Source organism: Triticum urartu, unplaced genomic scaffold (genome assembly GCF_056163025.1).
Source record: "Triticum urartu cultivar PI428250 unplaced genomic scaffold, HENAU_Tu73 scaffold2, whole genome shotgun sequence".
NCBI lineage: Eukaryota > Viridiplantae > Streptophyta > Magnoliopsida > Poales > Poaceae > Triticum > Triticum urartu.
In genome coordinates this window covers 7,330,918-7,340,306 of record NW_028260368.1, presented here as the reverse complement: position 1 = coordinate 7,340,306, position 9,389 = coordinate 7,330,918, and the positions used below count along the sequence as shown (strand labels likewise).

The 9,389-nt window shown below is 31.8% G+C and overlaps 1 non-coding gene across 1 annotated transcript; it reads right to left on the bottom strand.

Moving 5' to 3' along the window:
- Positions 1 to 3,623: 3,623 nt before the first annotated feature.
- TRNAL-UAG (transfer RNA leucine (anticodon UAG)) lies at positions 3,624 to 3,703 on the bottom strand. The gene has a single exon. It is a non-coding gene; the product is annotated as a tRNA-Leu (tRNA).
- Between the last annotated feature and the right edge of the window lie 5,686 nt (positions 3,704 to 9,389).

Below are 9,389 nucleotides of genomic sequence, written 5' to 3'. Positions count from 1 at the left end.
ATCCACTCGTATCAATCAATCTAATTTATTGAATAATTAGACTTTTGAATAATTAGACATAGAATCCTCTAAACAAAGGCGCACATATTAAAATAAATAGAAATCAATACTATTTTCTTAGTATTATTTGAGAATATCCATTTTTTTTAGTAGATTATTGCATAGTATTCTTTTTCACTTAAATGAATTTTTGTATTTGTAATTCATTGATATTGCAATTTGAATATTGCAATAATTTATATTGAAAAGACGATAGCCAATTTATTGGCTAATTCGAATTCGTCTGTACAATTCGTAAAATTCTTTCTTATTTCTTATTTATTGTTGAAATCCAAAATTAAAGTCTCTTGGCTCTCTTCACGCTTTCTCACAAACAGATTAAAAAATAGATTTTTTTTTTTGAAGTTTGGATAAACCATTGCTTCGTCTGGTGTCTACAATACATATGACTCATTATAGTACTAATTTCATTTTTACCAGATCGAAAAATTTTATGTTGAAAAGAAAAATTTATAGATCCAATGTCACATTCCGTAAAAATTTACGATACATGTATAGGATGCACTCAATGTGTACGAGCTTGTCCAACAGATGTATTAGAAATGATACCCTGGGATGGATGTAAAGCCAAGCAAATTGCTTCCGCGCCGAGAACCGAAGATTGTGTGGGTTGTAAGAGATGTGAATCTGCCTGCCCGACAGATTTTTTAAGTGTCCGCGTTTATTTAGGGCCTGAAACAACACGTAGCATGGCTCTATCTTATTGATACGTTACAAAAAACTTCACTCGAATCGTCTGATTCCTCTTTACCGAAGAAGCCTGTGCTCGAAATAATCGAGCACGGGCTTTTCTGGTCAAAACGTATCTTGTCTTTATCACTTTATCATGAGTTATTTTCCTTGGTTAACAATACTTGTTGTTTTGCCGATATTTGCAGGTTCATTAATTTTCTTTTTACCTCATAAGGGAAACAAAGTCGTTAGGTGGTATACTATATCTATTTGTTTATTAGAATTCCTTCTAATGACTTATGCGTTCTGTTATCATTTCCAACTGGAGGATCCCTTAATCCAATTAAAGGAGGATTATAAATGGATAGATGTCTTCGATTTCCACTGGAGATTGGGAATCGATGGACTTTCATTAGGATCTAATTTTATTGACAGGATTTATCACTACTTTAGCTACTTTAGCAGCTTGGCCAATTACACGGAATTCGCGATTATTCTATTTCCTGATGCTCGCAATGTATAGTGGTCAAATAGGATTATTTTCTTCGCGAGACCTTTTACTTTTTTTTATCATGTGGGAGTTAGAATTAATTCCTGTTTACTTACTTTTATCCATGTGGGGGGGGAAGAGGCGTCTATATTCAGCTACAAAGTTTATTTTGTATACTGCAGGCGGTTCCATTTTTTTCTTAATCGGAGTTCTGGGTATGGGCTTATATGGTTCCAACGAACCAGGATTAGATTTGGAAAGATTAATTAATCAATCATACCCTGCAACCTTGGAAATACTTTTATATTTTGGCTTCCTTATTGCTTATGCTGTCAAATTGCCGATTATACCCCTACATACGTGGTTACCAGATACCCATGGGGAAGCACATTATAGTACATGTATGCTTTTAGCGGGAATATTATTAAAGATGGGAGCATATGGATTGATTCGGATCAACATGGAATTGTTACCTCATGCTCATTATCTATTTTCGCCCTGGTTAGTAATAATAGGAGCGATCCAAATAATCTATGCAGCTTCAACTTCTCTTGGTCAACGAAATTTCAAAAAAAGAATAGCTTATTCCTCTGTATCTCACATGGGTTTCATAATTATAGGAATTGGTTCCATAACCAACATTGGACTCAATGGAGCTATTTTACAAATATTATCCCATGGATTTATTGGTGCTACACTTTTTTTCTTGGCAGGAACCGCTTCTGATAGAATGCGTCTTGTTTATCTCGAAGAACTGGGGGGAATATCTATCCCAATGCCTAAAATTTTTACCATGTTTAGTAGCTTTTCAATGGCTTCTCTTGCCTTACCAGGAATGAGTGGTTTTGTCGCAGAATTAGTAGTATTTTTTGGACTAATTACTAGTCCAAAATTTCTGTTAATGCCAAAAACACTAATTACTTTTGTAATGGCAATTGGAATGATATTAACTCCTATTTATTTATTATCTATGTTACGCCAGATGTTCTATGGATACAAGCTATTTAATGTTCCAAACGCAAATTTTGTGGATTCTGGACCACGAGAACTCTTTATTTTAATCTGTATCTTTTTACCAGTAATAGGAATTGGTATTTATCCAGATTTTGTTCTCTCCCTATCCGTTGACAGGGTAGAGGCTCTCTTATCCAATTATTATCCTAAATAGGTTTGCTTTTTTTTACTCGTCTGCTCTATTAATGCAGAAATAAGTAAAAAAGTATATAATGCAGAAATAAGTAAAAAAGTATAATTAGATCTATCTCGAATTTTTGAGAACCCTTTGATAAGGCGTTCAAGGGGTTCTCAAATAAAACATAAAAGTAAAAACCTTCATTTCATGAAGGTTTTATTTTATGTAATCATTTAGGTGTTAATGTAAACGAACCATAACTATGTAAGCCTATTCCTAATAGATTTATACCAAAATAACAAATCCAAATTATAAGAAATCCTATCAAAGCTATAAGTGCAGAATTCGTACCCTTCCAATTTGGATTTGTTCTACTATGTAAATAAATTGCGAATATGGTCCAAGTAATAAATGCCCAAGTTTCCTTAGGATCCCAATTCCAATAGGATCCCCAGGCCTCATTAGCCCATACTGCTCCACAAAGAATACCTACGGTTAAAAGGGTAAATCCTAGGCTAATGACACGATAACTCCAAGAATCCAAACGCTCCGTTAATTGATATTTGTAATAATTTGGAAATGAAGGGACAGAGGTTCTTTTTAAAGCACTTCTTTTTGCATAAAAATATTTAATATCACTAAAGAAAAATGTTTTATTTAAAACATTTTTTTTCTTTTTAGAAAAGAAATGGAAATTATTTCGAAATCTAATGATTAGAATAGCGGCAGATAATAAGGATCCGCACAAAAGAGTTGCATAGCTTAATAACATCATACTGACATGCATCATTAACCACTGAGATTGTAGAGCAGGTACTAGTATCGTGGATTGATGCATTTCAGTTAAAAGACCCGATGTGGCAAAGCCTTGCGTTAAAATAGTACTTGGCGTAGTTATTGTGCTTAAATCATTTTTAGAGTTCTGTATTTTAGGAATGGTATGAAGAATATACAGGGCCCATGAAAGGAAGATCAATGACTCATATAAATTACTTAATGGAAAATGTCCCGAGGAAGCCCAACGAGAAACTAAGAATCCTGTTATAGAGAAAAAAGTAACTATCATTCCTTTTTCTGACGAATCGCGTAATCCTCCAAGTTCACGAACTAATAAGGTTATAAAATGAATCGTAATCACAATTGAAATCGTTGAGAAAGAGATATGAGTTAGTATATGTTCTAAAGTTGCAAATAGCATAAGGGGAAGGTCCCATTACAAAATTGTAAATTTCGAATTGATTTCTAATCTATTGTATTCTTTTTCAAGAATGCCGCCACTCGGATTCGAACCGAGATGCTTGAGCACTGCTTCCTAAGAGCAGCGTGTCTACCAATTTCACCATGGCGGCTAACTTCAAATAATAGGTAACTTAAAAGAATAATAGCTATTATCTTGGGAATCGTCGATATTGGGAAAGTCCATAAAATTTAGGAACATTAGAGTTTTCATTAAAATAGACTTCGTTTGGTAGTATCGTTTCCATTTTTTTTTTTTACAATAAACTCTTGCTTTGCCCAATAGAAACACAAACACTGCTTGAAAGAGTTGGAACTTCTTTTTTCTAACTTGCAATTATAGAACTAATTTTTTCTAATTAATTTCCCCTTTACATTTTGAAAATTCTTTCAATACAATGAAAAAAATCCAAAAGGGTTTCTATTTAATGATGAAATTAAAATAAAATGGATAAATAGAAAAGGCTTTTTGGATTTTTTAAAAATTTCTAGAATGAAAGTCTTTATGCTCTTATTAATAAGATTTACTAACCTTATGATTTTGGAGAAGATAGGTGGAAGTTGTAAGTCCTATTGTAAGAATACTCCACTTTTCATAATTTTCCTAATAGAATATGAGGATTCTATTAGGAAAATTATGAAAAGTTCATTGATAGGAAAAGAATACTTAGCACACAGTATACCAAACAAAACTTTTTTTTTCTTGTATATATAAGATAAGAGGGGTTTTTTGTTCTAAGAATATTGTACCGAGTAATTCGACACATAAAAGTACATTCAAAGAAGAATCCAAATTATTAAATAATTGGAATTCTTTTTTGATAAGTCAATTCATATTATTCCAAAATCTTATTATTTGTTTGTTGCCCAGAAAAACCCTTTGGTTTTGGATGCTCATTACCGCTCGAAAATGATCTTGATTTTACTAAAGAATAAGATTGTACTATGGAAAAATAAGTCTTTTTCTTCCAAATATTTTTACGAATACGCTTTTTTGACATTGAAGTACGTTTTTTTGGAACTGCCATTCAAAAAGGAAATTACTTTTTTCTAGTTGTATGTGAAAGACATCTATTGCTGCAAATCAATCCTTCTTTCTTCTTTTTATTAGTATTTATACTTAGATACTGAAAGATACTTAAATTTTGAATTATTTTTTACTTCATTTTGTCTAATGCGGATAAGACAACAAGAATTTTTTAACATTTTTTCTTTATATATTTTATACTTTTTTTTTAATAATATAGAATATATAGAAGGGTTTCTCATTTAAATCTATTTATATCTATTTATATATCAAGTATACTCCATATATAGATATATGGTATGGAAGCCTATCCCCCATATAAGATAAGACGGGGGGATAAAAAGAAGGGAAAATGAAAATAGTTAATTAAGTTCAGAATGGTATTCCATAAAGGAAAGGAATTCCAATCAAAACAAAAAATACTGAGTCTCTTAAACAAGACATTCTAAAACTTAGGTAATTTATAGTCATTAGAATTTTAGTTCTATATGAAGTAAGGACTATTCGATAATTTCTTATAAACATAGGTTTTCATTGGAATTCACTCAATCAGTTAATTATGGAACAAGAGAGCTGTTTCATCTTTGTTTTAAAGAAATATAAAAATGAATTATGAATAGAAAGTAAAATGATTCCACTTTTTTTTTTTTATTTTTATAAATATCTTTATTTAGTTAATAAAATAACTTCGTTACCTAGTTATTTTATTAACTTTTTTAATTTAACCAACTAAACCCATTCTTAATTTTTAATTATTTCAATGAGATAAATTTTGGAAAAATTAAGAATTTCAGTATTTTTTCTTATTCTTTTTATTTATTCTTTCAGAAAGAGATAAGAATTGGTTTGGTGAATCGGAAACAATTTTATAGAAAAATTGAAGTAAAAATTGAAGTAAAAATTGCAATTTCTTTTCTTATGGAACATACATATCAATATGCATGGGTAATCCCTCTTCTCCCACTTCCAGTTATTATGTCAATGGGATTTGGCCTTATTCTTATTCCGACAGCAACAAAAAATCTTCGTCGCATATGGGCTTTTCCTAGTGTTTTACTCTTAAGTATAGCTATGGTATTCTCAGTTCAACTGTCTATTCAACAAATAAATGGAAGTTCGATCTATCAATATCTATGGTCTTGGACCGTCAATAATGATTTTTCTTTAGAATTTGGATACTTGATTGACCCACTTACTTCTATTATGTTAATACTAATTACTACTGTAGGAATCCTGGTTCTTATTTATAGTGATGGTTATATGTCTCACGATGAAGGATATTTGAGATTTTTTGTTTATATAAGTTTTTTCAATACTTCCATGTTGGGATTGGTTACTAGCTCCAATTTGATACAAATTTATTTTTTTTGGGAACTCGTGGGAATGTGTTCTTATTTATTGATAGGCTTTTGGTTTACACGACCAATCGCAGCGAGTGCTTGTCAAAAAGCTTTTGTAACTAATCGTGTAGGGGATTTTGGTCTATTATTAGGAATTTTAGGTTTTTTTTGGATAACAGGTAGTTTAGAGTTTAGGGATTTGTTCAAAATAGCTAATAACTGGATTCCTAATAATGGAATTAACTCTTTACTTACTACTTTGTGTGCTTTTTTATTATTCCTTGGTGCAGTTGCGAAATCCGCACAATTCCCTCTTCACGTATGGTTACCCGATGCTATGGAAGGGCCCACTCCTATTTCGGCTCTTATACACGCAGCAACTATGGTTGCTGCGGGAATTTTTCTTCTAGCTCGACTTCTTCCTCTTTTCATATCTTTACCTTTGATAATGAGTTTTATTTCTTTAGTAGGTACAATAACACTATTCTTAGGAGCTACTTTAGCTCTTGCTCAGAGAGATATTAAAAGAAGCTTAGCCTATTCTACAATGTCTCAATTGGGTTATATGATGTTAGCTCTAGGTATAGGTTCTTATCAAGCTGCTTTATTCCATTTGATCACTCATGCTTATTCAAAAGCTTTATTGTTCTTGGGATCCGGATCCGTTATTCATTCAATGGAACCTCTTGTTGGATATTCACCAGATAAAAGTCAAAATATGGTTCTTATGGGCGGTTTAAGAAAATACATTCCAATCACAAGAACTACTTTTTTATGGGGTACACTTTCTCTTTGTGGTATTCCACCTCTTGCTTGCTTCTGGTCCAAAGATGAAATCCTTAGTAATAGTTGGTTGTATTCGCCCTTTTTTGGAATAATAGCCTCCTTTACTGCAGGATTAACTGCCTTTTATATGTTTCGGATATATTTACTTACATTTGATGGGTATTTGCGTGTTCATTTTCAAAATTACAGTAGCACTAAAGAGAGTTCCTTGTATTCAATATCCTTATGGGGAAAAAGGATACCCAAAGGAGTGAATAGGGATTTCGTTTTATCAACAACGAAGAGTGGAGTTTCTTTTTTTTCACAAAATATACCAAAAATTCAAGGTAATACAAGAAATAGGATAGGATCCTTTACTACGTCTTTTGGGGCTAAAAAAACTTTTGCCTATCCGCATGAAACGGGAAATACTATGTTATTTCCTCTTCTTATATTACTACTTTTCACTTTGTTCATTGGATTCATAGGAATCTCTTTTGATAATGGAGGAATTGGTAATGGAATAGCAGAGTTAACCATATTATCAAAGTGGTTAACTCCCTCAATAAACTTTACCCAGGAAAGTTCTAATTCTTTTGTAAATTCATATGAATTTATTACTAATGCAATTTCTTCTGTAAGTCTAGCTATCTTTGGTTTATTCATAGCATATATCTTCTATGGATCCGCTTATTCTTTTTTTCAGAATTTGGATTTAATAAACTCTTTTTACAAAGGAAATCCTAAAAAAGAATTTTTAGATCAAGTAAAAAAAAATATATACAGTTGGTCATATAATCGTGGTTATATAGATATTTTCTATACTAGGGTCTTTACCCTCGGTATAAGAGGGTTAACCGAACTCACGGAGTTTTTTGATAAGGGTGTTATTGATGGAATTACCAATGGAGTGGGTCTTGCTAGTTTTTGTATAGGAGAGGAAATTAAATATGTAGGGGGAGGTCGAATCTCGTCTTATTTATTCTTTTTTTTATGTTATGTATCTGTGTTTTTATTCTTTTTTCTTTCTTAAGTTAAGGAATTTACAACAAGTCTCTTGCAAAAATAACTATCCTATCCCCTTTCTACAATCTCTCTATATCCTTGTTACATAAGGTAAGTATTGTATAATAGTTCGGTTTTCCGCGATTTTTTCCATTCCTCTGTGTAAATACCCTAATATGGGTTCACAATCAATAACATCCTCACCATCGAGAGTAACGATCAGTCGAAGAACACCATGCATTGATGGGTGTTGAGGGCCCATATTGACTATCATGAGATCTTTTCTTGTAAGCGGTAGACTCATATCCTTTCTTCCTTAATTCATTATTCCATGAAAATGGATTATTCCATGAATTCCTCAAAGCGAGGCTCATCAAAATGAAAAATCTAAGACTACTATAAGACTACTAAAAAAATAATAAAACAAGAAAAAAATTTGAACGATTAAATTACTGCTCCCGAATATTCAACTGACCGATTAATTTCTTATAACGTACTCTATTTTTCTTTGCCAAATAAGCCAGCAAACGTCGACGTTTTCCCAAAAGTCTTCGTAGACCTCTTTCCGATGAAAAATCTTTTTTGTGTAATTCCAAATGTGAAGCAAGTCTCCGTATCTTATTGGTGAAACTGAATACTTGAAATTCAACAGAACCCCTGTTTTCTTCTTTTTCTTCTTTAACCATAAATCCAAAAATTTTTCTACCTCCTTTCTTTTTCATGTATTTTTCTGATCAGGAAAAATACAAAATTATGTCAGTTATTTTGAAGTTATTCTAATCTCGTACACACACAAATTTGCAATTATTCATCTACTACTGGAATTTGGATTTATTTTATCGATGCAAATTGGATTTGGATAGAAGGGTACATTCTTTCTAATATTTTAGATAGAAGAAATGTTTCTTCTATCTAAAATATTAGAAAGAATTTTGCTGATTTATTTATTGCTATATGCAATTTATGGAATTGATACACCATTTAATTGATATCATTTAGCAAAATGAAACACAGCATATGCATCCATCTTTTGGCTCGAGAATTTCACGGGATAGAGATATGGTATAAGAAATAGACTATTAAGTAACTCTAAATGAATTGTGGATACATCTGTATCCTTAACATACTGAAACGATTGTCATTATTCGTATCAAACCAATAGCGATTCATACAAGCTAAATCTTCTAATCAATGGTGGGCCAATAATGAATTTTTTTGCATATGTATTAAGACGCTTGGCCTGATTTCGAAATTGTCCAGAGTTTTATATGTTGTTTTCATTGCAAAATGATGGGTCTCCTTCCATAACTTTCCAATTACGAGTACGAGAATTGAAAGACATGAAAATTCTCAATTCTCTACGGCGTCTAGTAGATAGAAACAAGAAAATCAGAAGAATCTTTCTCTCTATTCACTATCATTCCGCGTCTTCGACTTCTATTAGTTTCTTTTCTTCTTTAATGCAATAGCTATAGTTTGATATAAGAATCCATTTCTCAAAGTAATGGAAACCATTCTCTTATAGGAAATGGTTCGAAAATCGCTATTCCACCTTTTAGGTATCGTGAAAAGTGATACCTGTGAAGATCGTGCATTTCAGTCAAATTCAGATCCGTTTTTCGAGTCCATGATATAATATAACCAAATTGGATAGATCTTCCA